This window comes from Cupressus sempervirens, chromosome 11 (genome assembly GCF_028749045.1).
Source record: "Cupressus sempervirens isolate cs-2001-9-10 chromosome 11, ASM2874904v1, whole genome shotgun sequence".
Taxonomy (NCBI): domain Eukaryota; kingdom Viridiplantae; phylum Streptophyta; class Pinopsida; order Cupressales; family Cupressaceae; genus Cupressus; species Cupressus sempervirens.
Genome location: NC_143128.1, coordinates 327,603,441 through 327,612,424, shown reverse-complemented (window position 1 = coordinate 327,612,424; position 8,984 = coordinate 327,603,441). Strand labels below are relative to the sequence as shown.

The 8,984-nt window shown below is 33.5% G+C and overlaps 1 pseudogene; it reads left to right on the top strand.

Moving 5' to 3' along the window:
- The first annotated feature begins 937 nt into the window (after positions 1-937).
- LOC149529427 (methylesterase 1-like) overlaps positions 938-8,984 on the top strand; it is an 85,390-nt pseudogene continuing 77,343 nt past the window's right edge.

The window sequence follows — 8,984 nt, the reverse complement described above, 5'->3', positions numbered from 1 at the left end:
TGGCCTACCATATTAAAATATTGGGCATCCCACACAACTTTTGTACACTTTGTTTCTTCAATTGCTTTATTAAAAAATTCATGAAAAAGGAAAAAGACACGTATCGTTTCACTCATTAGTTTCAATGTAGATTCCATGACAATGATCTCATATTTTACTAGCCTTATATTGCCTTATATGCACAATTGTTCAATGTTGTACCTTAAAAAAGATAAAATTTTATAGGTACAATTACTCAATATTGTACTAAACTAGATAAGATGTTCTCTATTATGCATAATGTTCAGCTTTTCCATTGCTTATAATGTTCAAAAATACCCTTAACCATAACTACATTTTTTCATAGTTTGATTCAAATTTTGGAATCAAATTGTAATGCTAGTAATCTTTGACTTTTTTGATTCACTTAATCAATTTATATAGATATGTTTCATTATTCATGTTTTTTTTCCTTTAATTCATGTCATATGATATGATATATCTATTATATGTATTCGTCTTTTCTTATTATCAACTATTGATGACACGTGTTGGTAGTAGATGGTTATTTCAAACAACATTGAAGTTGTTAGTTTTGAATGTGATTTCTATGTTCAATATGAAGAAATGTGAGATGATGTGATGTATCCATAATAAGTCATGTTGGTAGTCAATATTTTTAATGCAAATGATCTTTGATTTCTTGATTTACTTGATCATGTGATCTAGATATATCTCATCATTCAAGACTTTTTCTTCAATTCATATGAAATATTGTAATATATCCATTGTATTTGTTCCCTTTCCCTTTAAAGGTCTCTCTTTACAAAAATTATGACACGTGTTATTGGTCATTATTTTCAATCAAGTTGTGATGCAAATAAGCTTTACTTTCTATTTTCTTTGACTTACTTGTGAAATGGATGTGTTTCATCTTTTTCTTCTTTTGAAATTACTGATGGATGAAAAGGAAATGGCAAGGGAAAACACATACTTTGTGTTGGTTCATGGAGGATGTCATGGAGCTTGGTGTTGGTATGAAATTCTCCCTCTTCTAAGAAAGGAAAGTCATGATGCTACTACAATAGATATTGACTCCTATGGAATTCACCCAATGGATGCCCATCAAATTCAAACATGGTCTGACATAAATCAACCACTTATTGAGTTGTTCAACTTTTTTCCTCCCCACCAAAAAGTATGATCTCTACACCACTTCTTTTTTTGCCTCAATAAATGATTTATTTTGTTTCCATCTGGTTTTAATTTTTTGGGTGTAGGTAATATTGGTGGGTCACAATGTTGGAGGCATGACTTTGAGCTCAATAATGCAAAAATTCCTAGAGAAGATCAGAGTCACTATATTTATGACAAAATTTATGCCTCTTAGTGAATTGTTCAACAAAATTAATGTTTTACAAAAAAATGAACCTCAAGAACTATTAGCTCAAAAGCAAGAACATGGTGTTGAAATAGTACAAAAAATGCTTGACATGAGAGCTCTACAAGTGAAGGTGTTGACCAATCTTGAAAACTTGATTGCTGAAATGAAAGTTATCGATGATTATTTTTCCTAGTCTACATAATTTTTGTGCAAGATCTTGAGGTAAGTCACTTAGCCCAAGTTGAGTGAGTTTTATTGTTTTATTATTTGGATTCTAGAATATGTATGTAGCTAGATCAATTTTTATGTTGTGTTAAGATGTAATAAGCACCTTAAAAATATCTCTCTATATATTAAATTTAATTAAACTAAGTTTTAAATCATATTTCTAAAATCTCATAATATTAATTAAAAATATAAAAGAAAAATGATATTCTACTTTCCTTCTAAAATTCAATCTTTATATACATTTGAAAAAAAATTAGTCCGACTTCAATTTACATAATCTTATCCATTCCATTTTCTACACAACTTAAGTAGAAAGAAGGGAAATCATGGAGTTCTATGATTGATATGATAAATGAGATACAAGCAAGAATTGAGTCATGGGGAGATGCATAATTTATAATGGGAGAGAATGGTCTCCCAATATCATTGAAGATTGGCCCTACTTTCTCAAGGCATATGTTGTACCAAAATAGCCCAACTAAGGTAATTAAAGAAGAAAGTAATGTTCAAAAAATAGTTAGGGAGTTAAATTATTCACTCATTCCTCTATTTACACTTGTAGTCATTGACATCTTTTGATTATGTCACTTAAATCAATGATATAGCACGAAGTAGTTTAAAACATTATCATTTTCTAATTTTAGTCCTCCTTGATAAAGTGAACAATCACAAGCCTTCAAAAGATGAAAATAAAACTCACAATTCACAATATACTATATAGATGTTTGCTAAAACCTTGTATTAATTTTTGAGTCTAATTAATTTATTTTGGTAATTTATAGAGATTAACAGACTAATATTGTCACAATATTAATATAAAGTATAGAACAAGGGTAGAGCATTACCATAATCAATGCAAAGGCATATATAGACTCGAGCATCAATAATATACATTAAGGAAAACTAGAACTTAGTGGAAGAATGGAATAAAGTGAAAGTTAAAATCTACATAAGGAGATCATAGTCCTCAAGGATTTAGGTACTATTTGATTCGTCTACATTTCTTCCCCCTATCTATATTACTATTGCCACATGTAAATGTTTAAAAGTGATGCACCATATTTGGTCTATATAGTTTGTTTATTATTTTATTGTAAGTCTATATTATGTTTTATGTGTATGTTTTACTAAGAAATTTCAAGGATTTTGATTACTTATTATAAACATTACTTGGATTGTTATGAACATTGATATACATATTTTCCCCATAGTCCTCCATTATAGTAATTGCGACACACTTCTAAAATTCTAGTGCATTTTTCCATGAACAGACTTACTATAGTTCATGATAGAGAGATTTTAATGCTAAGTATGGAGTTTGACATTTTAATAGCATAGTATAAGTAAATTGGTTTGATATTGGGGTTCAGCTGCTTAGCTAAGACCACAGGTGAAGTTGTCCCTATAAAGTATAGAATAGGGGTAGAGAATTACCAGAATCAATAAAAAGGGACATACAGACTCAAGCATCGACAATATGAATTAAGTAAAACTCCATGATATTTAGCAATTAAGACTCCAAGGACATGATTGTCATAGTCGTGCATTAAAACAAGAAAAAAATGATTTGAAGTATTGAAGAGTGGATCTGGAAACAAAATCTAAATGAAAATGGATCGATGCAAAATGGTCTTACCTCAAATGACTCCCACATATACAAACCACATCCAACCTCCTCTAGTTAAATAAGAAAGTGATGGCAATGTTTTTCTTTTTTTATTATGAACTTAATTTGATCAAAAATTGGGAAAACCTAATTTGGTCAAAATATTGACCAACTTGGACATAAAAATTTTTTTAAAAAATTTTAAAATCCAATCAAAGGCTTGGTTGAAATAAAAGGTCAAAATTTACCTATAATGCATTAGTGTTTGAGATTTGAAGGCGATTTAGTGAGATTCTAGTTGGATTTAGGAATGCTCTTGATTGAGTGCAATATTTTTCCTCACTTCATAGAGATAGTTCTTCCCCATGTTCCAAGGTTTCCCTAGGACTTGTAGTGTTTTCATCCTAGAGAGTTACCTCCTTATAGGTATTGATCTGTAATAGTCATCCCATGATGAAATAGAATATCTTATTCCTTGTCTCTTAGTGTAATGATCATGGCTAGATGAGTTTCCCTAACACACATTAAGTTTCATATTCAAGGACCCTATTGGCCTAGTTTTTCACATTTAATAAATTTATTGTATTTCATGGTGAAAACCTAGTGTATTCATAAATTTAGAGGTAATGTGTATTAAGATCCCTAGATAGAAACCTTACATTTTTTTGGTGTTTGAAAATGTTACCCATTTCCAATTACCCTGATGAGAACAAAATGCATCTAGGGGCAGCTAACTTCCATTATCAACACATCCATTCAGACACCATGCCAACTATAAGGCTATACTCCTTCTACACTTCAAGCTCTGCAAAACCTAGGTGGGTGAACCTATAGATTCTTTATATGGTACCAGTTATCAAAGCATACATTGAATCTATTCAAAGCAGATAAAACCCTTATTTCTCCTAAGAACTCATGAAATAACACAGACCTACGATAGTTAGATGCAGATCTATGAACCTCATAAGCTAAGTGAGGGCATTCTATGATAGCTCTTCAACATGAAAGGGGAAAAGCATTTGATTTTTGATGTTGATTTCAATAACCCTCAGATATGCAACAGTTAGAAACTAATGACCCTGTAGCTGATTAGTGCCTAGTCCATTGGGCAAATTCATGGATCACAAACATACATATGAATATTTGAGACATATGTGTATCTTCAGATATAGATCTATCTATTTAACTTGTAAATAGACATCTATGTTCAGTTTAAAATCTTGTTCTTACCCGATATCCTCCTCAATAAATCTGCAACCCTGTTGATTTCTATGAAGCATTTACACAATTCCTTGAACTATCAGCAACAATGAAACAACATACAGTCTTAGGGGACTGCAACTACGACCTAAACTCTTTGTTCGGAGATCGTAAAACATTGAAATTCAATGAGATTGGAGACAAGATTCAATTGAAACTTAATTATTTGCTACTCTTTGCATTATTTCCTTGAAAATATATAGTCATATGAATGAAATGAAAGACATGAAACAACCTAACAGATCTGAGCTATCTATATTTTTCTTCCTACTACTGTTCACATAAGAGAAATTGCTGAAGAAATATGTGGTATCATAGTATGGGAACATATCAAAATTGGATCCAAAATCTGGTATCTCAGTAGTGACTGATTTTTCTCCAAAGACTGGAACTTCCCAAAAACTAGAACCCACTGGTTTCTCAGTAACAAAAACTAGAACCCCTACAATAGAGAAAGAAAAGAAAGATATAGGAGAAGAGTTGATTCCTGGATCTGATCTGTAACTAACAAGTGTCCACTTGGAAAACCTTCTCAACAGGTTAAAACAATCTTCTTAATTTTTTCCCTCAACTTTGCATATCAAATCTTCAATCATCTAGCTTTTACCAACATAAAAATATCTGAAAACACATGATTGAACAAATAACCAATTTGATTCTTCATTTTTACCCATGGTCAAAACTGAAAATCAGTTAACATTTTGCTTGTAAAAGCCAAGAAAACCATCTAAAATCAATTTTCTTCAGACCCAGACTTTAGAAAACCTTTATAACTACTTTATATCTGATCCTAAGGCTTCACACTGAATTCTGATCATTCCACTATCAATGCCTCTAAAAATTGAAAATATGCTTATACACTGAACCAGTGAAGACATGTGTACAATCTGACCCCATATTCTAAAAATTTAGCTTTTCCCGATTCCAACGTATGCTGCACTACCCACTTCTAATAAAAATCGCCCCCTGGTAGCAGTTTGAAAATTTCAAACCTAGACTATGAACAGACATTAAAAAAATGGAAAAATTCAAAAATTTATATAGTACAAACTATATAAAATTCAAAAATTAATATAAATTTTTCCTTTTGAATCAATTCATGCGCTTGAGAACTGACTTTGAATTTTCAAATTTTACTTCAAAATTTGCCTCACACTCTTATGGATTGAGCCTTTATGCTCACACAAGGAGGCACATAAATCCATAAGGCCTTTTTTGCGTCCTTACAATTTGATCGTGAGACCGAGGCTCTTTAAGATATGTCTTACGCTCGTTCGGGCCAAGCGTAGCATCGGAAGTCTTTACTTTAAAATATTTGATCTCACAGCGAAGCTTTTTCTCCAGACGTAAGCACGTAAAGCTTTGCATTTTGCTTTCCGCTCTCCCGAGGGTCGAAAATCAAAGTCAAAATTTTGTTGATCGGCAGGCCCTTTCACACTTGCAACGATGTCTATAAACACTGCATGCTTCAAGACATATCAGCATCGAGTTCATGTGATTTTAAACATTATAAAGTCTTCAAATCGGACGTATGTGGGACAAAAAATGGTAGGCTTCTCCTTATTTATACTCCACGTGGACCTGCTCTTGAGCGTTACCCTTTCAACCTGTAACTGTTCCTTCTTCAAGCTACAACCTCCCTATGCTGAAAAATGCCCCTCGCTACCAAAATGTGGAGCATCTTACCAAAATGTAACTCACTAAAGCAAAGAAAATGGAATCTTCACTCACATTCGCCCCTGTAGGTCTCACTGTTGCCTCCCCCTCTAAAAACGTGGAGCCTCTACAAGATTTACTAGTGCTAAAAATGTCCATGCCCCCTGCCACACTTAAGTTTTTTTATAAAAAACATGGGAGGCTGCATCTTCTCTCCTACGTGGGGGGAGGCAGATCTTGCCAAACAAAATGATATTACAACTTTTGAACATCCTCATCCTTAAAAATATTCACAGAAATTCCTTTAATAACCACTGAATCAGCATCCCAAATTGGAGTGGCTTCCCTTGGCACTAATGAAAATAATCTATATACATACACTTCCAACACCAAACAAGCCTATACATGGTAACACTTTCCTTACACATATGCACATTAGCCTAAAAGAATCCATTTCAGACTGGCAATAGGATTCATCTGTATCTGTTTGTTGTTGAAGCTTCACTCTAGTTTGAAAGTAGGGAAGAGCACCTTGAACTCTGATTGATAAGATTATAACAAATAATCTTTTGCACCTAGTCGACTCCACTGCCATTTACAACACATCTGATCCACAGTCTGATGAAATCAGTTGGACCCCAAAGCAGGTCTGACTAAAAAAAAAATCATTTTTGATCAACTAATTCGACAAACTGGTCCATCAACCTCCTTGAATTGACTGGCATCAAAAACGATCACCAATTGATAGCTAAAAAACTCATTTTAGATCATTCTTTGCAAACTATGATATTTGTGTCCAGAGGCCTGTTGCTTGGCTTTAAAAATTGTTACGAACACCTAGCTAGACTTCAAAACTCAGGATCTATCATCTCTCCAACACGTTCAACAGGCCTGCCAAATCTTGTTGCATGACAACATCGGGGTCAAAAGACATTAACCTCCGAAGTTGCCAATTTAAATTGCCTGTAGATAGAACAAGTCAAAAAGATGGAAATTGTGTTCGGTTCGAGCTTCAAAAACTGGGTAAATAGGCATTTGAGATTCTGAAAACTGGGGTATCTGTTCTTTGTCATGAGATGAGTATATATCTAGAATTTGAGCTCACGATGAATAACAAGACGCAAATGGCGAATGTTCAAAGTAGGCTATTCAGAATTACTGACTGGAAACAATGTTTGAAAAGTGATTTTTGCAAATGGAATGACCTTGGAAAAATGTGCAAATGGATTCCTCAAGACTTAAAAATTGAAACATAGGTTCTTTGTTATGCATACTAAACATCGCCAAAGTGGCTAGTCATGACACATTCCTGGGTAAAAGATATTTAGATGCAATCTGGGCCTCTGATCGCTATTTGACATGGGTGAAAATGCAAAATTGATACTAGCTAGAAATAGAACATTGCCAAATGACTCAGAAACTCAATTTAACTTCACGAAGTGCTTAGGCATGCTGAATGAAAGGTGCTAGAAGCATTAAACACCTTAGGGGTCTCAAATGGACAGCCGGGTACAACCAAGCACATATGCATTTTTAAAAGTGTTTAAGGGCTTGATTTTTTTCAATGGTGCTCAAAATTGAGAAGGAAATTTTCAGCGCCAACAGTGGCTTTGTCTCGGGATGCATGCCTCTTGCAGGCATGGCAAGATTTCAGATCTCTGGGATAAGCAGACCACATACTTGACAGCCAAAACTTCTCGAACAACTTTATTGAAAACAGGGAAACTACTCTTAACTATGTACAAGAGATGGCCCCAGGCCACTGAAAAGTTTGAGAACTTTTTACCTCTGTCATATACCTTATTTTCATTCACATTCTCTTGAGGCAAACTGAAACTCTCATTCTTCCTTGTCTTACCCAACACATCATTATTCACAATCAGCTCAATAGGTAAAACAAAACTATCATCATCTTCATAGTGTGAATAAAAAATAGACATACTTTCTTCATCTTGCCCACTATGAAAAAATGGATCAACATGACCATAAAAACTGATATCAAGCTAAAACTGATCACTTCTAACTGAATCATGGATTCTTTCAACTGGAAACACAAAGTGCTCATATTCAACTTCATTCAACAAGTTACATGGAGCAGATTGTAACTCACCTTGTGCCTCCGTAAATGAAGAGTATGTGAAATCTGATCGTTGCCTACTTGCAACCATGTTACTCATTGAATTAGATTTATCCTTTGCTGAAACCTCTTCACATTCAAATAACTGATTAGTCACCAAAATTGAAAAATCATTCTGACAGTACTGATCCAAAATATGTTGATGACTATCATCTTCTTCATCAAACTAAAAGTCAGAATACACCTTGAACTTATCTTTACAAGACTTATCAGCACATGAAGAAAATCTATAACTGGATTGACAACACTCACTCTTGTCCACTTCACAATATGAAACATTAAAACAATGTTCAGCAAGATCAACATGAAAAGAATCTAAAACAGCATTAAACTTCCCTTCATTAACATTCTCTATATCCAACAAATCATCATGTGCAAAGACTTTTGAGGAACTGTCAACTACACCTCCAAAATCTGATAAGGATTGCTCAGATTCTAGATCTTTTTCTACATCAAACTTTGGGGAATTGATTTGACTAAATGAGAAAGTATTATGAGAGAAAATATGAAGATCCTTAGAGATACTTATGTGCTTTTCAAACTCACGAGCCAACAATTTTGAGATTTCACTGGAGCTCAAGAAGACTGCCTCACAAATCTTCTCCCGGCTATGGTTATTATCTGGATAACATGAAGAACTTACAACAATAGGATCCTTAGTGTAACAATCTGGAAAATCAGTATTATTACAACGTTCTTTCTTATCATGCCAATCACTAGATCTACTGTTGTTA